The sequence below is a fragment of the Bos grunniens genome, chromosome 6 (assembly GCF_055505025.1).
Source record: "Bos grunniens cultivar Pamir isolate PY7600 chromosome 6, Bosgru_T2T1.0, whole genome shotgun sequence".
Lineage (NCBI taxonomy): Eukaryota > Metazoa > Chordata > Mammalia > Artiodactyla > Bovidae > Bos > Bos grunniens.
This window is the reverse complement of record NC_141170.1, coordinates 94,626,690-94,651,528: the sequence shown is the minus strand read 5'-3', so window position 1 is coordinate 94,651,528 and position 24,839 is coordinate 94,626,690.

Here is a 24,839-nt window from a genome sequence, read left to right as displayed (position 1 = left end):
TTCTTTTCAGGTACTGAAATCAGGACAGTTGGCTGCTTTGCATTCTATTAGAACTCTGCGTGTTCAAGAAAGTTGGTACATATATGTTAGCTTGATTGGACCCCACTCACACTCTCAACTTGACTTTCTGTGCGATACTAATTTCTGAGTTCATAGCATTTTTTATTGTTTCCACAACTGACATAAGAAAAGGGGAAACTTGGCAAGTTTGGATTACATTAAGAAATTTTGACGTATAGATGGTTATGTATTCTGCAAATATCTGTTTAGGCACAACTAGTTTAAAATATAAGGTTTGAAAAGTCTTTTCAACATTAGTTATATATAATATTCTTTTTATATGTATAATATATATAGCTTGGTCCATATCAGCACTCAAAACCTGTTTAATTCATAATATGACTGAAAGTTTACAGTCATATTTATGAAAGATAGTACACAAAATATAATCACTGTTTTATACAGAGTGAATTAAGCCAGAAAGAAAAACACCAATACAGTATACTAATGTATATATATGGAATTTAGAATGATGGTGACAATAACCCTGTATATGAGACAGCAAAAGAGACATTGATGCATAGAACAGTCTTTTGGACTCTGTGGGAGAGGGAGAGGGTGGGATGATTTGGGAGAATGGCATTGAAACATGTACAATATCATATATGAAACGAGTTGCCAGTCCAGGTTCGATGCACGATACTGGATGCTTGGGGCTGGTGCACTGGGACGACCCAGAGGGATGGTATGGGGAGGGAGGAGGGAGGAGGGTTCAGGATGCGGAACATGTGTATACCTGTGGCGGATTCATTTTGATATATGGCAAAACCAATACAATATTGTAAAGTTAAAAAATAAAATTAAAAAAATTTTAATTCATTTTTACTATTAAAATAGATCCTTGAGAAAAATGAAAAGCAATAACAGTAATGCAATATTTGTGGGAATTTATTAAGGGACTTCTAGAACAGTTACAGTTATTTATATTTTGAGAGTATCAATTCTTTACTATTTCCAATTTTGTGGGAAAATTATTGGGTCTTTTTCTTTTTCTAGGTTGAGATCTAACTCTGCCTCATGTTTACCAGCCAAGGTTAAGTTGATATTTGGCTCTCTAATGGGAAAGAAATAAAAGGAAAAATAAGTAATTTTTCCAAAAGTCGCCAGCATAACAAATGAGTATAGATTTTGAAAAGAGATTACTGAAGGATTGTCAGGGAATGTTTAACAGGAGGATTCCTACGTGCTGTTTCTCATAAATCCTCTGTTCCTTATCAGTTTCTGGCAACAGAAATGAGTGGAACGGCACACCGCTCCCAGGACTGAGGTCATAGGATGGGACATGTATGAATCTCCTTCAGTAAACATTCTCCTTACGACAAAACTGCTTAGTCTTGATCCTTTCTTGAGATATGGATTGTCTCCTGACCTTAGGACCATTGTCATCCCTTGTTCCCTTGGTAACGGTTGCTGTACCTTTCGTTTTCTGATCTTTATCACTGTCAAAAGAAATTCCTTGTACAACAGCCTACATATACTCACAGAAAGTTCATTAAAGCACCTTTGCTCCATCAGAGCTTGGGTCCCTGTGTCTTTCTCTCTCTCTCTCTCCTTTTCTTATTGTCGACTCTGGACCACCAGGTTCCGGTCCATTAAAGGACCCCAACAAAGGATAACTGAAAGAGAGAATGTACATAGATAGGGCCAAGAGTCCAGAAAGCGAAAAATCGTACCAGAAAAGGAGACAGAATAGAAGGAGCTCTTCATGTGAACATTTCATGCTTATAATCCAGAAAGCCCATGGTCGTCTATATAAAATTCTCTTTATTAGTCTCAAAGAGATTATCTATATTTTAGTCAATTCTTGGAAAACCTTGCTTTCAAATGTATAGCCCTTACCTTCTCTTCCCAGTGCTTGATAATAGATATCTTTATTGATGTTGCTCGTATTTTTTCCTTCTTCATTGACACTTTAAGATTTTGTCTACTTGTTACACAAGAGAAAATCTTTGAAACTATTTCCCCTAGTCAGGACTGTTTTTTAAATTAAAGATGTAAAACTTTAGTAGCTCAAAATTAATTATTAACTTGAATCAGGCCCTCTAAAAAGGGCTCTCTAAAAGACAAAATCAGGAAATGGAACAGCTTTCCAGCTCCTCTGATGTAGGTATATCATATTATGTCAATGATATATCCATAGAGACAGGGGTAGGGGTGGGCAAAGTTGCCTCTCTGTTACAGATAAGAGTGTATATGGTCACGTGGTTGGAGGCAAGAGAGAGCACCCAGCAATATGAAACACTAGTGGAAACTAGTTAATGGCTAGGATTATGGATTTGAGTTGGGATATTGTTAGGGATTGCTTGTCCCTGAAGTTCTGCATCAAGGACTTATTCAACCATTTCTGCTGCCCATTCTAAGGGTTCATCTCTCACACCCACTACCTAGCTGTCCCAGTTCTTGAATCTTTTTTTTTTTCATGTATTTGGCTGAGTCAGGTCTTAGTTGGATCTTGCGGGATGGGATCTTTCACTGTGGCTGGAGGGCTCAGTAGTTGTTCTCCGGCTTAGTTGTTTAGCTGGTATGTGGGATCTTAGTTTCTTGACCAGTGATTGAACCTGTGTCCCCTGCATTGAAAAGTGGATTCTCAACCACTGGACCACCAGGGAAGTTCCCAATTCTTGAATCTTGATTAGATTCTGCTGTAATTGTCTGCAGTAGCGTGCAAAAATAGAGTATGGATGATGGGGTTTCACACCACACACGCATTTTCCTATGGAAGGAGGTAAAGGAAGGTGCTGGCATAGAGATTCATTCCTCCTTTCTTGCCAGCAGCTCTGGGAAGTGGCAGTTTCAATGTCCATGTGATCTTGATGTGAGAACCTTCCAGGACTCATATAAATGCTACATAAAATCCTTTCTTCTGGGGGACTTCCCTGCTGGTGCAGTGGTTAACTGTCTCAGCTCCCAATGCAGGGGGCCCAGGTTCGTTCCCTGGTCAGGGAACTAGATCCCACATGCTGCAACTAAGACCTGGTGCAGCCAAATAAATGAATAAATATTTTTTAAAAAATCCTTTCTTCTAAATGACCTCAACCAGTACCCTCTTGACTCCCTGATTTGCTTTGATTTGAATACAAAATTATTAAACACACCCATATTCAAATAGAAATCTTTGCATGAAAATGTATTTCAGGCCAACAATAAAGAAGCTTTGAATGGCCAAACCATTTGGAATTATTGGTGGTATATTCCCTTTCCTAGCATAGACGGCAGATACTTGGATATGTGTCTTACATACATGCTTCCATTTTTGTGTACCTTTTTTTTTCTCTGCTGCTGGCAAAAAACTCAAAATATTGCTTTGGAGTTGTTCTTTTGATTCCATACCCAGAGAATTTATTCAGGAGAATAAATTTGGCCACTTTCAAGCTGTGAGAATATGGAATGCATAAATTTTCCTGCTACAAAATACGTTTCTGGTGTATTTATGTAACACAAAACAGATGCATCTACAAAGTTTACACATAGAAACACAGATTACTGAGGGAAAAGAGTCAGGTCTGGCTTGGAGAAGAGTTTGGTATTTTTACCCTCCAAACATTTCCAGTGTTTAAAATTGGTGTGAGTGAGGGACTTGAATCTAATGGTTGGGTTTTGGGTAGATTCCTGTAAAATGGCACAAGATGAGCATCTGATTACAGACCATGTCACGTTTAGGTCTACAATCTTAGGTGTAGCCATGTTTATTTTTAAATTGAATTGGACAAAAGTCAAAGTTCGCTTCTGTAAGATTTTCTGAATAATGGTAGCATGGTTTCATTTGAAATTACATCAAGCTTAAAAGTTAAATTTTTCTGGCAGTTGATCAAATCAACAATATGGTAATTTGAATTGGTTGCTAAAATGGAAATTAACTTAAAAAAAAAAAAGGTTTCTGGAGTCTAGCATTTATTAAGCAGGCCACAGTTTCTCTCTTTGGTGCAGAGAAATGTGATCTGAGTGTTGGCTCATGGGTTGAGGTACCCAGGTGGTTGAGCAGCTTCCTCAGAGTAGGTATATGACTGCTATAACATTTTTACCTATTTGCCTTCTTAGAGGAGGGAAGTCTAGCAAACACATGGGAAGGTGAGGAGAGACTGGTGGATGTTTTGGCTTTAGCAATACGAGGTAGTAATTATCAACATGAATAATGGTTGTTGTTAAGGTTAATAAAGGCTTCCTCAGTGGCTCAGCGGCAAAGAATCTGCTTGCAATGCAGGAGTGCTGAGACACACTCAATTCTGGGTCTGGAAGATCCCTTGGAGGAGGGCATGGCAGCCCACTCCAGTATTCTTGCCTGGAGAATCCCATGGGCAGAGGAGACTGGCGGGCTATAGTCCTTGGGGTCTCCAAAGAGCCAGATATGGCTGACAGTTGAACACACAAGGTTAATAAAGTACATCAAATTGTGGATGATTTTTTGGCCTTAGTTTTCCAAATTTCCCATACTACAGTTGTCAGTTCATAATATACTGATTTGTCATAAACCTGACTCGTACTGTTTAAAAAAACATGCTTACAAAAGTGATTTAATTTTTCAAATAGAGATTAAATTTAAGCTATTTGTGAGACAGTTTTCAAAAGAACTACTAAGGGAAGTCATTAGTTCTATTAAATTTAGAAATCTTTCAAAAATATAAATAAAATATAAAGTACATCAGATCCTTGATACTTACTCCCCAAAAGCTTTGTCCTGTTTTCAATAAATAAATTGTCTATTGTGTTCTTATAACTCCAGGGATTATACACTTAAGATTGATTTGGTCTCATTCTTTCATTCAGTAGATATTTGTTGCAAATTACTTTGTGGCAAGCACATATCATTATTGCCCAAGGGTTTATACATTTATTTTTTGTGTCCTCTTTAATAGGATTGAAAATAATAACCTTTTTTTAATTAAAATTTCATTTTTTTCTATTCAAAATCTGATAAATTGAAGCAAGAATTTTTAAGTCTTTAATATTTTAAATTTAATTTCCACATTTAAGATATATAATTCTTTTAACAATTTCACTTATATGACTAACTAAAACTTACAAAGTCCTTGAGAAGTTGTTTATTAAAATTCTAATATTGTAGACTCATAAATACAGTGTATCATAAGTTGTGGTAAAATGTTTTTATACTATTCACTTTAAAATCACGAACATAAATTAGAATCCCTTGGACTGCAAGGAGATCAAACCAGTCAATCCTAAAGGAAATCAGTCCTGAATATTCATTGGAAGGACTTATGATGAAGCTGAAGCTCCAATACTTTGGCTACCTGATGTGAAGAGCTGACTCATTAGAAAAGACTCTGATGATGGGAAAGATTGAAGGCAGGAGGAGACGGGGACGACAGAGGATGAGATAGTTGGATGGTATCACTGACCCAAAGGACAGGAGTTTGAGCATGCTCCAGGAGACGGTGAAGGACAGGCAAGACTGGCATGCTGCAGTACCTGGGGTTGCAAAGAGTCGAACACTTATTGAGCAACTGAAAAACAACAACAACAATTTTAAGTTGTACTCACAATTTCTAATATGCCAAATTATCTGAAATGTGACAAACATATGAAATAAAAAATATATGAAGGTTATTTGTTAGTTTAATGCAAAAGTATTAATTCTATGGATTTAATTTACTTTCTCATTTCTAACCTTAAAAAAATTCTCAATTGTCCCAAGGTTAAAGACATTTTTACTCACTAATTAGATGATTTTTCCTTCCCCCAAGCAATTTGTTATTCATCTCAAGCAAACCGGTGTTACCTTTTGAAAGGGCAAAGAATTTGCCTAGGAAATGAGACCTGCAGCAGCTGACATTCAGGGTGATTTTTCTCATGATCACAAGAGACAAACCCAAGCCCTCCAAATGGTGGATTGGATTTGGGAGTGGGCACCTATAATAAATATAAAGTTTTTGGTTTGAGCAGCTGGGTGGAGAGAGTTGCCATTTATAGAACTAAAAAATATGAGAGGAAAAAAAAAAAGATCTCAGAGAGAATAATCTAGAACTGTGTTTTAAACTTCCTGGCTTTGTGTGGCTAGTGGACACTAAAATGGATTTATTAAAAGGATGAAGGTAAGTCTTTGGGAAAGAGGGCTGAACTAGAACTTTAGGTCTGGACATCACAGGAGTATAGATGTTCCTTGAATCAATGGAGCTGAAGGAAAGAATAATAGGAAGAGAAAATAAAATCCAGAAGACTGAATGGGTAAGATTTAGAGCTCAGGGAGAAGAGGGAGAGCTAGAAAAGAACTCTGAGCAGGAACAATGATGCAGCAAGAAAAAAATAAACAGTGAGCAATAACATAAGAGTCAAGAGAAGAGCATGCTTCAAGGAGGAAGAATTTCAAGAAGAAAACTGAGGAGAAAAGAAGTCACAGAAATGAAAGCCATATTTAAGTGATTAAAATAAAAGCAACTGTGGGTGGGAAGATCTGCAGTAGGCTTAAAGACATTAATTGTACAAATTGAAAGTGAAAAATCCACAAAGATAACAACAGTAATCTCAGAAAAAGAAATAGATGTAGATGATAAAGGGGGACAGAAGATACAGAGAGTAGAGGAGCTCAGCACATATGGAATAACAGCAAAAATGCCTAAAATATGAATAATGCAGGCATTTCCTGAAATAAAGAACAACTTGAGTCACAGAGGTAAATTGATACAGAGCTGGTAATGAAATTTTAAACTCTAGTCAAATTATTGAAATTATTGAAATGAGAACTGTGGAGAAAAAAAAAAACAACTCTGATAGAGTTGTTGTGAAGATTAATACATGCAAGGCATGAAGATCTGTGCCTGAAATATAATAAGCACTTGATAAAAGTTGCTACAGCTTTGGGTTTTCCTCCTTCTCTTCCTACGTCTATGTGTTTTATTCCTGTTACCCTGATTATATCTGCCTCTGTTCCACCACTGAATGTTGGTATTGTTCAGGACTGGTCGTAGGCCCTCTGTGTTCTCAGTGGCTTCTCCTTAAGCAATCTATTCTACACACACATTTTCAATTATGCTCTATTCACTCAGTTCAGTTGCTCAGCCGTGTCCGACTTTTTGTGAGTCTATGGACTGCAGCACACCAAGCTTTCCTGTCCATCACCAACTCCCGGAGCTTGCTCAAACACATGTCCGACTCTGTTCACTTTTCACTCCCAAAGTTGCATCTCTATTTGAATGTCACAAAGCACCTTAACCTCAAATGTCCACAATTCATCCACGCTCTCCTCCCCTTCAGAGATTCCTCTGCTATCTGTTCAGGAAGTTTGGTCCTTTTCCAGTATTGCTGATCTGCAGGAGCACCTCTGCTTCCCAGGTGATGGGTCAGATGCTTAGGAGTCATCCTTAACCTCTCCTTCTATGTAAGCCAATGACTGTATCCACTTCTGCCCTCACAGTAGATTCCTCACCCAACAGCATTTTAAATATATATATAAGCCAGATTATGAAATTCTTTGGAAAAAGTCTTCCTATACTTTTCAGTTGCATACAGAAAACTAGTCTACGTCCTCTACTATTTCTCGGGCCTCATTTCCAGTGTTCTGCCCTCTTCCTCACTCCATAGCAGCTAGAGTGATATCTTTCCTTTTCCTGGAATATCCTAGCAGGCTCTCATTTCAGGTAACTAGTTGATTCTTTTGCTTGGAAAGCTCTGTGCACAGCTATCTACAGGTCTCCACCTGTCAGGGCTCAGCTCAAATGTTACCTTATTGTCTGGTCGCTTTCTCTTCCTCTTATTCTTTATTGTTCTTCCAAATACTTCACCACCACCTGAAGTTTCATGTACATTATCTGTTTTCTGTCCTTTCATTTCCTAAGCCAGCTATACTTTCTTATTTTAATCACTTGCTGTTGCCACAGGGCCCTTGCAACATGATGTTTGCACTACTTGAAATAGTTTTTTCAACCTCTTCTATACCCATTCCCTGCCATTTTATCTATTTAATTTATTCAACCACTTTTATTTTGGCTTGGATGTCACTTTATCAGAGATGCTTTGCCTGATTCATGAGTCTTGTCATAACTATTTCTCTATGACTTTCCAAAAACATTTTTCCCTCACATTTATAGAACTCATCTATATCTATTACTATACACTGAATTATATATCTGATTATTTGACCATCACCCTGCTATGTCAAAGCTTTTGACTGTATGGATCACAACAAACTGTAGAAAATTCTTAAAGAGATGGGAATACCAGACCACCTGACCTGCCTCCTGAGGAATCTGTATGCAGCTCAAGAAGCAACAGTTAAAACTGGAAACTGGACATGGAGCAACAGACTGGCTCCAAATTGGGAAAGGAGTACATCAAGGCTGTATATTGTCACCCTGCTTACTTAACTTATATGCAGAGTACATCATGAGAAATGCTGGACTGGGTGAAGCATAAGCTGGAATCAAGATTGCTGGGAGAAATATCAATAACATCAGATATGCAGATGACACCACCCTTATGGCAGAAAGTGAAGAAGAACTAAAGAGCCTCTTGATGAAAGTGAAAGAGGAGAATGAAAAAGTTGGCTTAAAACTCAACATTCAGAAAACTAAGATCATGGCATCTGGTCCCATCACTTCATGGCAAATAGATGGGGAAACAATGAAAACAGTGACAGACTTTATTTTTTTGAGCTCTAAAACACTGCAGATGGTGAGTGCAGCCATGAAATTAAAAGATGATTGCTCCTTGGAAGAAAAGTTTATGACCAACCTAGACAGCATATTAAAAAGCAGAGACATTACTTTGCCAACAAAGGTCCGTCTAGTCAAGGCTATGGTTTTTCCAGTAGTCAGGTATGGATGTGAGAGTTGGACTGTGAAGAAAGCTGAGCGCTGAAGAATTGATGCTTCTGAACTGTGGTGTTGGAGAAGACTCTTGAGAGTCCCTTGGACTGCAAGGAGATCCAACCAGTCCATCCTAAAGGAGATCAGTCCTGGGTGTTCTTTGGAAGGACTGATGCTGAAGCTGAAACTCCAATACTTTGGCCACCTGATGTGAGGAACTGACTCCTTTGAAAAGCCCCTGATGCTGGCAATGATTGAAGGTGGGAGGAGAAGGGGACGACAGAGGATGAAGTGGTTGGATGGCATCACTGACTCAATGGACATGAGTTTGAGTAAGCCCTGGAGTTGGTGATGGACAGGGAAGCCTGGCATGCTGCAGTCCATGGGGTCACAAAGTGTTGGACATGACTGAGCAACTGAACTGAACTGAACCGCTAGTTTTTGCTCAACTTTATGTGTCTAGCTCGTAACTGGCATGTTTCAAGAACTCAAAATATTTGACAAATGAATAGATGAGCCTTGGACCATTGTAGGCTTCCCTGATAGCTCAGTTGGTAAAGAATCTGCCTGCAATGCAGGAGACCCTGGTTTGATTCCTGGGTTGGGAAGATCCCCTGGAAAAGGGAAAGGCTAACCATTCCAGTATTTGAACTGTATAATTCATTGGGTCACAAAGAGTCGGACACGACAGAGCAACTTTCACTTTCACTTTCTTTCACTTTGGACCATTGTAATAATCTTTTTTGTTTATTGACTTTCTATCCCATCAATATGTTACTTTGCAATAATTAACTGTCTCCAACTTCTCTTTCTTCAGTCTCCTTTACACACTATTTCCAATGAAATTCTCTTAAAGCTACCGCAAATCACATCCCATGGATGGCTTTTCATTACTTTGAAAAGAAAATGAGAACTTCTCATGTTTGAAATCCTCCTCCCTTAATTTGTGGTGTTACCTTCTTAGTATGGATAGCTTAAGATCAAATGTAAATTGTATTAATAAAAACTTTGTTTCATTATACAGGTGACAAACATCTGCCTAAAACAAACAAAAGTGAGGTTGCAGGGGGATGCTACAGCTTGTGTTATTTAGGAAAGACACTCCGGATTGGAATTGTTTATATGTGTCATTTCTTAGAACATATGTACTAATGAAATACATAGCATGAAATAATACAGTTATTGCAGACAGTCACAGTTAGTTGAGCATCCTTACTTTGTTGGAATGTGATGTTTTTTGAGAACTTTTCTCCTGTTTCAATTCTTGCTTTCATGATAGCCTATTGTTAAGGAAAATATTCTTTTCTCATTCTTTGAATTTAACATATTTTCCTTTGTTTTGTAGTTTAGTTTTTGGTTTTCTAGATTTGAACTCGATGGATCTCACTTTGGAATGACCTGATATCCTGCACGTATTTTAAATGAATTGTCCTAAGAAACAGAAAGCAAGCCGTTTTTGTCTGCTGAAGTCAGTGGGAGACAGTGCCTTTCACTGCAGGGTCATCTGATGATAACAAATTTGAAAACGGTTTGTACTATTTAAAAGTTGTCACTTATTTGAATAAAATAAACATTAAAAATGTTAACATATCATAAAGATATGATTTATATGATATATGATGTATATCACACTCCTTTATATTTTTAGAAAGCTACATGGGCTGCCTGGTGGTATAGTGGTTAAGAATATGCCTTGCATTGCAAGGGACACGGGTTCAATCCCTGGTCTGGAAGATTCCACATGCCGTGGGGCAACAAAACCCATGGGCCACGACTACTGAGCCAGTGCTTTGGAGTCCACGAGCCACAACTACTGAGGCCATAAGTGGCAACTGCTGAAGCCTGCGTGCCAAGAGCCTGTGCTCTGCAGCAAGAGAAGCCACTACAATGACTACAATGAGGAGCCTGCACGTCACAACTAGAAAATAGCCCCTACTTGCCACAATTAGAGAAAACCCACGTGCAGCAATGAAGACCCACCCCAACCAAAAAGCAAAACAAAACACCAAAAACTACAATGTGTGGAACGTTGATACACAAAAGTTATTTAAAGATATCTCTTAAAGTATGTACAGCAGGCTCTATTTTAATGTTTTGTAGGTAAAGACAACGGCACCCCACTCCAGTACTCTTGCTTGGAAAATCCCATGGGCAGAGGAGCCTGGTGGGCTGCAGTCCATGGGGTCGCTGAGGGTCGGACACGACTGAGCGACTTCACTTTCACTTTTCACTTTCCTGCATTGGAGAAGGAAATGGCAACCCACTCCAGTGTTCTTGCCTGGAGAATCCCAGGGACAGGGGGGCCTGGTGGGCTGCCGTCTATGGGGTCGCACAGAGTTGGACACAACTGAAGCGACTTGGCAGCAGCAGCAGGTAAAGACACTGAAGCTCAGAGAACTTAATAGGTAGCAGAGTGGAACGCTGGCCCAGGTTTTTCGTCCTGAGTTGGTTTTGCTTTGTACCACAATAGCTCTTAACAAAGCGTAACCTTACAAATAGTACTTTAAATTCAGACTTCTTTTGTCACTCTGAAGGACCCTGATATAAGCACTGGAAATGTAGAAATACAAGGTTTTTCAAATATTACCTAACTTTTCACTTCATCTCCCTTTGGTTTCTGAAGTGGTGAAGCAATACTGCACAAAATCTAGGGTTGTTGACCTGGCTTGGGGTCTACTCACAAGATATTTACTACAACGAGGATTCACAGAACTGATGACTTACTTAAGCTGCCTCTAGTCTCAATGGCACTTTTCTTGTTCTTCTGGGCCAGTGCAGATTCGTGTTGAAAACAGGGCTTGGTGAGTAAGGTCTGAGATGCCATTCAGCCCGAACCCACTCTCTCTCCCAGTGCTGTTGTACAGGATACGCCCAACTCAGAAATACTGAGCCTGCCTTGGCAGCATCAAAGTGGAGGAAGGGAACCTACTATCAGGCTAGGTTGCTTCCTGAGACCCTGGTGTCATTAGATCCCAAAGGGTCAGTCAAGAGTAGACAGTATTTTCTTCATCCTACACAACACTGAAGAAGTCCTGGCATCGTCTCATCCATGGAGTCATATGAACTAGAAATTACCCAAGCCCATTTCTAGGTCTCTTCAAGGATGTTAAAGAAATTGCTTGGGTGAGTTCCCTGGTGGCCTAGTGGTTAGGCTTTTACTGCTGTGGTCCTGGTTTAATCCCTGGCCAGGGAACCAAGATACTGGCCATAAAACAAAACAAAACAACAACAAAAAGGGAAGTTGCTTGGAAGTCACCTGGTTAATATAATAATGCTACTATTTTCTGGATGACTATGGGAATAACAGATAGCCAACTGATTATGCATTCGGAGCCTCGCCCAGTTGATTATGGAAATTCTGGCCCAGGATCCCAGTACAGGTCTAAAAGGTAGTAACACCTGAATGAACAATTCATGAGAAACCTGTTCATGGGGACAGAGGAGCTTCTGAGGAAAATTCATTCTAAGGGAACGATATCTTAGGCAAGAGCTTGGAACCGTTTTTTTAAAAAAAAGAAATTAGAAAGAACTTATCACTGGATGGTGGTGGTGATCTGAGTTTGATTTGCTGGGTATCAGCTGAATCTATCTTGGGCTGGCCCCTGGAAAAATGTCTGATTCCCAGGCAAAAATAGAGTGATAAATAAAATTAAAAGAATATTCTGCTAAGAACCTTATAAATTTGGGATGGTGGTTCAAGCAATTTAAAGATGGGTCTCTTGTGATAAAACATGATATGGAAAAGACAAGACATTGGGCCTGCCACATGCTTTAATACCCAAGTGGTGCTACTGGTAAAGAGTCTGCCTGCCAATGCAAAAGATACAAGAGACACAGGTTCAATCCCTGGGTCAGGGAGTTCCCCTGGAGTAGGAAATGGCAACCCACTCCAGTATTCTTGCCTGGAGAATCCCATGGACAGAGGAGCCTGGCAGGCTGTGGTCCATGGGGTCGCAGAGAGTCGAACACAACTGACCTACTGAGCATATAGATATACATAAGGTAGGATTGTATGCGGTTTGAAGATTGCTGTGGTTCTTTCACAACTCTGAGAGAATACATGCACAATTAAGTGCTTAACGAGTCCATCTGGATGGAGATAGGAAGTTAATAGGGAGAAGCAGCCCTGCTCCTCTGTTTAGCAAGTGTCCTGGTCAATTAGTCTGAAGCTGCCTTTGCTAGGTATAAATACAGCTCTCTCATCCCAGGAACCTGAAGCTGATTCTCAGTCTCAAGTGGTCAGTTTATGTTTCTAATACAGGCATATTAAATACAAGTTGTGTGTGTCTTTCTTGCCAAATATGGAACCATGGGAAACATGGCTGATCCATCATCAAACTGTTTCCAGAGCCTGAATGTAATCTAAATGATCTCCTCAACTCAGTGCTCCAGGAAGTAACTGGGAACTAATTCACAACCCTGTTCTAATATATTTTGGAACAAAAATATGATAAGCTCCTGCCATCTGGGAACATAAGGTTCTTTGTTGGAAAGAAAAGTTATGTCCCAAGTCAAGCTCTATTTAGGCAGATGATCTGTTTAAGGTAGTTGCTATCTACAAATGGGGATTCCTTGCAGGAGGAAGAGTCTTTCCAGAGCCCAAGGCCCCATTTAAAATAACTCGTGCAGATTATATTTTGAAGCACTTAAGGCACTGCAAGTTTCTTTCAGCTTGTAGTTGCTAAATAGATATATTTTGTATTAACACAGAGCAGGGCTCCCCTGGTAGCTCAGAGGTAAAGAATCTGCCTGCCAATGAAGGAGGTGTGGGTTCAGTCCCTGGGTTGAGAAGACCCCTTCTTCTTCGAGAAGGAAATGACAACCCACTCCAGTATTCCTGCCTGGAAAATCCCATAGGCAGAGGTGCCTGGCAGGCTACAGTCCATGAGGTCATGAAAGAGTTGCACGTAACTCAGTAACTGAACAACAACAGAAACACAGGTCAGCACACCATTGGTTTTCAAAAAGATTTAATCAAAGGAATTCAGAATAACAAAGACTGGGTCAAATATAGCAGAGATACAGATAGGGGACTTTTCTGCTCCAGCCTTCTTAGAAGACGTTCCATTGCAGGTCTAATGTGTGCGTGTATCTCAGAATGCAACCAGATGAAAAGAAGTGGGTCCCTGTTTATTGAGGGGCATATAAACTTATCTAAGTGGATGACTTCAAAAGAGTGACATTATTTTAATACCTTTTTAGTGTGAAGCATTGCTTTTCTTGGTTCATTCAAAAAGACCATAAACCAAAAGGCTCTGTGGTGACCTAAAAATGGGAAGGAAATCCATAGAAGAGGGGACATATATGTACATATACCGATTCACTTTGTTGCACAGCAGAAACTAACGCAACATTGTTTTGCTTCCCTTGTGGTTCAGCTGGTAAAGTAATTATACTCCAATAAAAATTAATTGAAAAAAAGGTTACAACCAGTAGCCAGTCAGGACAAGCTCATCTGTCCATCAGTTATTGAAAAGGATAGGTAGAATATTCTGTTATTAGCAGCAGGACCATCTTTGGATAGCACACAACAAATGGGAAGAAAGAGCAGGCAGCCAAGAGATAGAAATAACAGTTGAGGTGCTTTCTTGGATAGGCAATTTCCCAGTCGGGTGAGACAGTGTGTTAAGAGTACGGTACTGGGCTGTAGAATTTGTGGCACATTGACCAAAGTGGTAAGGGATAGAGGTTCCAAAATGGTGCATATTAAAAAAATAATTAGGTCTTATCACATTTTTTGATACTCAAGTAAGATGGTTTCCCTGGCAGTTAAAGCCTTCCTCACTTAGACATGTGATCTACACCAACACAGATTACTTTTGGATTGACATACCAAGGTTTGGTACTCTTTTTTTTGGTTTGACACTCTTAATTGAAAATTCCACATTGTCACTTATTTGAATAAAATAAACATTAAAAATGTTAACATATCATAAAGATATGTTATGATTTATATGATATAAGTGGAATGGAACTATATACAGCAGAGACATGATAAATGCAGCAGTACAGAAAGACTGAACATCAGAGACAGTATTTAAGAATGTGCAACTGAAATCAGACGCCCCTGGCAATGGAGTACATGCATGCGTGCTGAGTTACTTCAGTTGTGTCCTACTCTTTGCAACCCCATGGACTGTAACCCACCAGGCTCCTCTGTCCACTGGATTTCCCAGGCAAGAATAATGGAGTGGGTTGCCATTTCCTTCTCCAGGGGATCTTCCCAATACAGGGATCGAACATGCGGTCCCTGCAATGGCAGGCGGATTCTTTACCACTGAGCCACCAGGGAAGCCCCATGCTAACAGACTGACATTAAACTAATTAGAAAACCTTGCTAAGCTTCAGTTTCCTCTTCAATAAAATGGGGACACTAGCAACAGCAGCAATAATAATAACCAGTTTACAATACTCTTGTGAGGATGAGACAGTTTACATCTCCTAGATAGGGTTGCCAGATATAATACAGAACACTCAGTTACATTTGCACTTCAGATAAACAACAAATTATTCTTTTAGTATAAGTATACGCATGAAATATTTAGGATGTACTTATATGAAACATTTATTGGTTGCTTATGTGTAATTTTATTTGCTAAACCTGAGAGCCCTGGTCTTAGAGGATGAGTGGGCACAGGGGCTTCCGCTCCTAGCACTGCCGGTGCAGCATGACTCAGGTGTGCTGCAGATATCAGCCTGCAGATAGCGCTCAGGCCAGCGGGTGAGTTCTTTTCACGGGCCCTTCAAGATTGTAATAGCCTTGGTAGCCGAAACATAGATAGGAATCTAAGAGCAGAGTGAAAAAGGAGAAAAATGGTGCATTCTGTCTGATACCTAAAAATGTTTATGACACACTGATTAGACATTTGCTGGGGGACTCCAAAGATTGAGAGATGGGAAAGGGAATGGAGATTTCACAACCGACTCAGGAGCCCAGGATAATAAAAAAGTTTATAAATGTTTAAAAAATCTCCAGACAAAACAATGTAAACTGGAGAAACACAGCTACAGAGAAAATAGGTTTCCTCTGTGTGGTTTCAGGGACAAACGAACCCTAACTCTAGGAGTGCTGGGTGAGTATTTACGACAGACGTGCAAAGCAGCCCTGAGCTTTCAACATGATTTAAAATGGCTCTTCCTTTCTTTCTCCCAGTGAAGAGGTAAGATTTAATAATTAGTCTGTGGGCTGCTATTTTCCCTGGTGCTGTCCTTGTGGAAAGCGGTCAGCGACATGACTCCCTCCTGGGTAATGTTTGAATTTAATTACATTCAGGGACTACACAGAATGCATCAATTCATTAACCTTGTTTACTTCAAGATACTAAATTGATGCACTCATTCAAATGGGCGGTTTCACATACTCATCTTAGGCCACTTACTTGCAAAGGAAAAACATCATCTTTAGCAAACAATTATTGTTGAAAAGGCAACACCTAGAAGTGAAGCTTTAGAACAGAACCATCAAAGACTCCATTAGCAGCCCATCCTGGAAGAACCTGAGGGCCTGGCTGGCACATTTTGAACAAGAGGACCAACTATACCTACCATCAGTCTATGTAGGCCAACTGCCGGCCCATGCCAACTCACGGTCTCAGTACGCCCCCGTGAAAACTGTAATTTTCCCCCATGAGAAATGGATGACCAGCTTGATAAATTTCAAACATGGGGGAGGGAGCAACAAAGCTTTTTTTTTTTTCAAAATTCTCAACAGAAAAAAATTGCATCTACGTTAGGTCTCTTTTTCTGTATTTTGCCCATTACTCTAGAAAAACCTCAAAGTGTGCAAAGCCTCTAATTCCATGCTCTCATGACCCCGATCACTTCAGGGAAGCTTTTCCAAACCCTGTCCCTTTCCATCCTTCTTTCCAAAAGAGCCTGCCTTTTAATTGGCTTCCATGACAGAGCAATATTTCTCGAGCATCTGAACCTGTGGCTTCTTGCCGCCCTAAATTCACTGACTCCAGACCTCTGGGGTTTCTTGAGAAAAGTGGGCCCCTCATGTTCTTCTGGATAGCTTAATTTCCAATCAACTTTTGTCCCAACACTTTGGTTATTCCAGGAGTTCTCAAGGGCACCAAAAAACCCTCCACCTGTGAAATGAAATCTTCACAGCTGACTAAGTGGAAGGGATGGCAGGAGGCATGTGTTAAGACACACAGAATACATCCAGCCCACAGTGTTCCTTCCCCAATCCTTCCCTGAACTTTCTCTGCTGCTCTTTCTTCCTCCCAACTGACACCTTCTGCTTCATCCCATGAGCTACTGAGACTCTGCAAACAGCCAGTTCTGTGTCCAGTAAAACATGTGCAGGGAAAGAAGGGGACCGTATATTTCTCCACTCTCCCCCATCTGCGATGGCGAAGACATTGGACACAAAGTTGGGAGTCAGGCCTGAGTTTTCTTTTCCTAAACCTCCCTGGCCTAGAGCAGAGCCAGTCTATACCTGATATCTGTGCTGCTCTAGTCGTATCTGCATTCCTATACTTGTGATATGTTTTTCCCACTGAGAAGCTTCGGAATTCTGCCCACAGCACTCTAGACATCCACGTAGAGTTTTTCTGTGAAATGAAACCGGTTGTAGGAGTAGAATAGAATCCCTATTATGGAAAAATCACTCCAGCCAGCTCACTCTCTGAGTCTTCATTTTCAAGTCCAATCACGATGGAAACAACAACACTGCACAATCATAATATAATAGTAATAGTAATGCTAGCCTCATGCCAGATGCATTCCACACATCTCTCTAATCCTCACCATAGTCCTGCTGACATTTACAAAGGGGAACATGAGGCCCATGACAGATGAACAGTGTGGTCAAGGGCATAATAGTAGGGATGAGCAGAGCTGGATTTACATTCAGGAACATCTGGGTCCAGAGCTAGTGCTCTTTCTTCCAAACTATTCTGTCATTCCAAATTCTACAGAATGTTTTACGGAAAACTTTGCATCTCAATTTGCAAAAGAGAAGTTATCTTTATTCCCTGTCCATATAAAGAACCACAAGGTTGGTTAAAGCCTCAGTCAAGTATCTTTTCAATCCCCAGGCTGAATTAAGGCTTCCTGCTTTGAGTTAACGGGCTTCTCTGGTGGCTCAGATGGTAAAGAATCTGCCTGCAATGCAGGAGATCAGAGTTCAATCCCTGGGTCGGGAAGATCCCCTGGAGAAGGGAATGGCAACCCACTCCAGTATTCTTGCTTGAAGAATCCCATGGACAGAGGAGCCTGGTGGGCAACAGCCCAAGGGGTTGTAAAGAGTCAGACACAACTGAAGGACTAACACTCACTCACTTTGAGTTAATAGTATAAAGAATTACTCTCTGTAACATATAGTTTTGTTTCTGTGAGCCCTAATCCCTTGCCCCTTTATTCACAGAGCACTCAGCTGACTCTGCCCTTTGAATCTGTTTCCTGTGAAGGAGGCTGATGTTGCAGTTTTTATTTGAAAGAAGAAATAAAGCCAGACTTTTTGTCATTGATTTGTCTCAAGGCACGTGACAGCTGGACGCTGATGGGACTAGGGAACAGACCTTGGGCTACTGCTTTGATAGTTGTCTCCTCCGATGTCCATTCCTCTGAGCAGGTTTTCAAAGCTGGGACGTGATACTGCAAAACATCATGGGCATAAATACTTGTACTATCGAAAGGGAATATGTTCCAACAATTTGCTTGTTGCTGAAGACGGAGATATAAAAAATTGTCTCTTAAGTCCCAGTTTTTTCATGTATAAAGCAGTTTTGAACTTTTAAAAACTGTACGTCTCTTTTATAAAAATAAAATCTTGTGCAGAAACTCCAAAATGTAAACTGATAAAAATGGAAATGCTGTGGTTGAAAAATAGGGTTGGGATGAGAACCAGAAGCCTCGCCTGGGAATCTCTGCTGGTCCACCTGCTTCATCGCCTTTGGGGCACCTGCTTAAAAAGTTCTCCAAGACACAGCATGACAACAACTGGATGAAACTTTCTTGAATATCCTCTCCGGCTCTGGCATTCAAGGACCCTGAATCTCCCTCCCTGTGCTACATCAGTTTCATGAAAGGAGGTTATTGCCTCTTTCTCAGTGGGAAGCAGACTCTAGATCTGTCTGCCTCTCTCCCAGCGCATTCATGTGATGGTCCTACCATCCAGGAATGCCTGATGACAGCTTCTTCCCCACTCCCATCCGCTGTACCAGGGAGCTCAGGGCCTGGCCTGTCCTACTGCCTCGATTTCCCTAGGCACTGCTGTTACTGACTTGCTCTAAGATACTTCCACTGAACCACTCTCTTCTTTCTTCTCATCAAGTATGAAATCCAGGGCACTGCATGTTATTAGACAGTTTCTGGGAAATATTTAAGCACAATCTAGTCTTGATGGTTTGGGGAAGAAAGAAAGTGTTACACATTCACTTCCTGGTAGAAATGGAGACCCCAGCTCAAAGCAAGCTATGATGATGACTTGAAGGTCTGGTGTTGGGTTCAGAGTACTACTGCCTCCCAGTGGTCCTCCAGGCAGATCACAGTGATGATCACCAACAGAGGGATGAGAGTTTTAATGTAAAAATACACTCAATGCAACTTTGTCCCACGTGGATGAGCAGCTATCTGCTGGGACTTAGACACCGCTAGAAATGGGCTGAGCATCCTCTGAGCAAGTGTATTTTGGGATCTGCACTGTATCTCAGCTTTACCAAGTTGTAAGCTGTCTGAAATAGAGGAAATAAAATTCCTCTGAGAATTAATTTCTTTTTTTGAAGTGGAAAACACTTCCCTTGCAAGATTCTGTGAGAATTAAATGACACAGCATGCTAAATTTCCCATCAAGTGTGTAGCATATATTTGGGGCTCAATTAAATGGTAGCTCTTTTTCCTTGAATAGAAGGGACACAGCTACAGAGGACAAACTTTATAAATACATCCTGCTGTCAAAAGCAGAAAGATAATTTTACTGGTTCTTAGTAGGGAAAGTATCATGTTACTTTTTCTTCTTTTCAGACAAATATTCACTAAGGATATTATGCCATTTTAGTACAAAAATCAATGTGGTCCTAAAAACTGTAAAACAGCCAATGATGTAATTTTCCCCAAAGTGTATCATATTTAATTCTCTTCTCAGAAAAAAAAAAAAAAAAAACTAGAAAGAAATAGAGGCTTGACAAGCACAAAGAATCACATACCTTAAACACTGTCATGCGATGGAGTTTGATCCATAAATTATTTTTCTTTTCTTTTAGATAAATCTTCAACTAAAAGTTACCAGGAGAATGCTGAGGATATTTCTTGGCTTGGACCCCATGTTGTGGCAACTTCCTTTCTTTTCAAAAGGTCTTTCAATTTGCTTAAGTTGTTTTCTTGGCAAGTTTATCATAAGGAGGAGTCAGTGGGGGTGGAATGCTATTTGGGGATAATCTTTCAGAAAAATGATCCAAAATAGTCCACATGGATGAGCCAAATAAAAGAGCATTTGAAAGGTAAGAAGCAAAAGGGGTCAGGTTTGCCGTTTCTATTCCAAGTACTGAGAACTGATTGACAAAAGCCAGAACAGACAAATTATTCGTTTCCCATGTTGACTATCAGCTGAAATTTGATCTGTAATATTGTTTCCAGGATCATGACAATCAAATGATCAGAGACACACTATCTAGGGAGGGAAGTTTTAAAGAAAGAGTGTTTACAAATGTGAACTCAAATACCCCATTTCAGAAAAATGTAACATACAGGCAGATTTATATAAGCTCCAGGAATATTGTGTGTGTATGTCTCTTCTCTGTGGCTAATTTGGACTGTACGTACACGCAGAGCTATGTTTAAGCAAAACCAGTTACCATGGTGACACAGAACCACTTCTAAATGCAGGATGTGATATCTAATTCTGTTTGTGTGTTAACTATTTAGCTGAAAAATGGGGGTCTTAGAAAGCACAGAGAGACTGATCAAAAGTCTCTCTCTAGGCTTCTTCATTTTCACTCGACCTCTGTCCTGATCAGTCTCTTCTCTCTTTAGACCAAATATTAATTTTTCTTCAGTACATGATTAAGTAAATCAATATTGCTTTTTTTCTGAACCTGACTGTACATCTTCAAATATAATACAGAAAAGGCCAGCTATTTATCCTATTAGGATAGGACAAAATTCCAACATGCTAAAAAACTAAATTCATTTTTAGAAAATTTCCTTGTTAGTTCTCATTAGAAGTGGCATTTTCAAAATAAATCCCTAATATTAGAGCTTGTCGATCCCTTTAATTTTAGTCTTTTTCCTCCCACACCCAGTCACGAGTTTTTCATTTTAGAGTCATGCTCTCCGGGTGAAGTATGGAGAGAGTGGTTCATAGAAAAAAAAAATGGAGCATAAATACATGCCAAAATGAACAGGAATGTGTACATTTCAATTCATTAAAAGTTATTTATTTATTTTGTTATTTGTCCCACACCGCAGTGTGCAGGATCTTAATTCCCTGACCAGGGATTGAACCCGTTCCCACAGCAGAGGAAGCACTGGGTCTGAACCACTGGACAGCCAGGGAAGTCCCTAGAAGTATTGTAAAAAACTAAATATCTGATAAAAGCTTTTTCAAAAGTTATAAGAACAGATGATAATAAGCTGCTCTTTCTGTGATTTTGGTGGCTGGGCCCTTGTTTGTTCGGTCATCATCAGGGGCATTTTCAGATGAAACAGGAAAGAGGACTGAAGGGGGCTAGCAAGAGCCTGACTACAACTGAATCTTGTTTATCCTTGGTCTACTGCTGCTAAGTCGTTTCAGTCGTGTCCAACTCTGTGCGACCCCAGAGACGGCAGCCTACCAGGCTTCCCCGACCCTGGGATTCTCCAGGCAAGAACACTGGAGTGGGTTGCCATTGCCTTCTCCAATGCATGAAAGTGAAAAGTGAAAGGGAAGTCGCTCAGTCGTGTCCGACTCTTAGCGACCCCATGGACTGCAGCCCACCAGGCTCCTCCGTCCATGGGATTTTCCAGGAAAGAGTACTGGAGTGGGGTGCCATTGCCTTCCGATCCTTGGTCTAATTCGCAGCAATCACATGGGTCATGAATTAAACACATAATCGCCAGCCAAGCTTCCTTTATAATTTACAACCAAATCTATTGGCTGAGTTTTTACGTCTTTTCCTTTTTCTCATATTGCAGTAGGTGCCCTAATAAATTAGGCTTCCAAAAAGCAGGTGCTGGGTAAACAGAAGAACTGAACATTCTACTTCATCAGTGGACAAACTAAAAAATTATGGCCAGAAAGCCCAAGGAAGAGCAGTTGCCTGTGACTTCTGTGTGATGAATTTTGTCTTCACCAATTGAACCAAAGGTCTGTTTATGGAAACACTCTTCTTAGTACTATAGTAAGTTACAAAACCAAACCAAACCTCTATCTGGGGATTCCCAGTGATTACGATTCTGTGCTTCCTCTGCAGGGGGAACCCTGGATGGAGAACTAAGATCCTGCATGCCACCTGGCACTGCCAAAACAAACAAACAAACAAGCAAACACACTCTATCTGGCCTTCTATGAACTTTCAATCTAGTGTAGAAATAGGAATATATAATCTTGTAGCTAGTTACATGTTGATCTTTGTGACTTTAAGGTCAAAATCCTTGGGAGATCATTTATGTAAAATGAGTAATTTGTTCACTATCTAGCTGGAGGTCTTCTCATTTTGCAAGATCTCGAGCTGTCCGAATTAGATGGAAGTAGAAAGTATAAATTCTAGTGCTGTGTCAGTATTCAACTAGAGACTGTTGGATACGGGAAGCACATTTTATGTGATCTCCTTTTTCTCTTTGTATAAGTAATCATGAAAAAAATCTATTTTACCTGTTTGCACAGTTAAATGATCACTTCCAAGAAAACTGAACAATTGCTTTTGTGATAAGATTTCAGAACAATTTCACTCCAGATTTGGGGGTGACTCTAAATGGTAGATGTATCCTCCTCAGAAACTTAAACTGGCATTAGGGCCTCTTTCTCCTGCTCAGGGCTAGTAAATGTATAAGCAAGGTAAAGTCTGACTGAGCTCTTTTAAAAATTCTCCCTTCACTTTGAAGTTATGGAATATGATTGCTGTAAACTATGCATCAATGCAGAGGTTTATAAATTTCCCTCTTTTTCTATCATCATTTCTTTGAAATCTGTATCCCATGATTCCCCTTTCCAAACACAATGAAACCCCACAAAAATGATCACTGCTAACAGCTTGGTTTGCACTTCTAAAATTTTTTGGCATATGTACTTATATATGTAAACACATAGATCTTATCACTTTGTTGCATCAGGAGTACCTGGAAGTGTGGAACACTATTGAAACATTTACCTCTGGAGTCCTCAGGAGGTGTGAATCATTTCTTCACTTTTTCTTCTCATCGCCTATCAGTTCATAAAGATCCCACTTTGCATGTAGCCACAGAGATCCTGTCACTATCATCTGATATACTCCTCTTCCATTAGCCTCTGGTCATTTCTATTATATATATATATAATATGTATTGTACATGTGCATGTATATATATGTGTGTATATATATATATATAATATGAACACATATATGTTCTTTATAAGATTCTTTTCCCTTATAGCATTCTTTTTCAGATTCTTCTCCCTTATAGGGTTATTACAAAATACTGAGTATAGCTCCCTGTACTAACTGTAGGTCCTTGTTGGTTATTTTATATATACTAATGTGTATTTAATAATACCAAACTTCTAACTTATTCCTCCCCTTGTCTTTCCCCTTTGGTATCCATAATTTTGGTCTCTGTGTTTCTTGGTCTACTTCTGTTTTATGAATAAGTTCACCTGTATCTTTTCTTTTTTTTTTCTTCCAGATTCCACATTTAAACAATATCATGACATTTGTCTTTTCCTGGCTGACTTACTTCAGTTAGTATGATAATCTCTAGGTCTGTCCATTTTGCTGTGAATGGCATTGCTTCATTCTTTTTTATGGATGAGTAATATTTCACTGTATATCTCAATATATACCGTATCTTCTTTATCCATTTATCTGTCAGTGGATGTTTAGTCTTTTTCTGTATTGTGTCTCAGCAAAGATCACTCCATCTTAGTAAAACACAACAAGAGCAGGAAGAAAGAGGGAAGATAAAAAAAAAGGGAGGAAAAACACTTGCTAAGTGCTATCCAGAACTTTTGGCTCCTGTAACACATTTGTATACCTAAAAAATGTGACCATATATAGATTACTCCATATTTTCTACATATTTTAAATTTAATACTACATTATGGATGTATTTCAAGTCAGGTATCTTTAATGATGCATAAAATTCAATCATTTGAAGGTGTCATTTATTTAACAAATCTATTTTTGAACATGTAATGTCATTCTTGTTTTTAGTGTCATAAGCAGTGTTACAAAAAAACACCCTTTGTGTGCATATTATACATACTAGAATGAGTATTTCTGCAGGATAAACTTCAAGACATAGAATGTTTCCTCAAGGTCACGTGGAATTTTAAATTCTTATCCATATTGCCAAGATGTTATATTGCCTTATCTAGGATCCCTGCAGATGGTGATTGCAGCCATGAAATTAAAAGATGCTTACTCCTTGGAGGGAAAGTTATGACCAACCTAGATAGCATATTTAAAAGCAGAGACACTACTTTGCCAACAAAGGTCCGTCTAGTCAAGGCTATGGTTTTTCCAGTAGTCAGGTATGGATGTGAGAGTTGGACTGTGAAGAAAGCTGAGCACTGAAGAATTGATGCTTTTGAACTGTGGTGTTGGAGAAGACTCTTGAGAGCCCCTTGGACTGCAAGGAGATCCAACCAGTCCATTCTGAAGGAGATCAGCCCTGGGATTTCTTTGGAAGGAATGATGCTAAAGCTGAAACTCCAGTACTTTGGCCACCTCATGCGAAGAGTTGACTCATTGGAAAAGACTGATGCTGGGAGGGATTGGGGGCAGGAGGAGAAGGGGACGACAGAAGATGAGATGGCTGGATGGCATCACCGACTGGATGGAAGTGAGTTTGAGTGAACTCCGGGAGTTGGTGATGGACAGGGAGGCCTGGCGTGCTGCA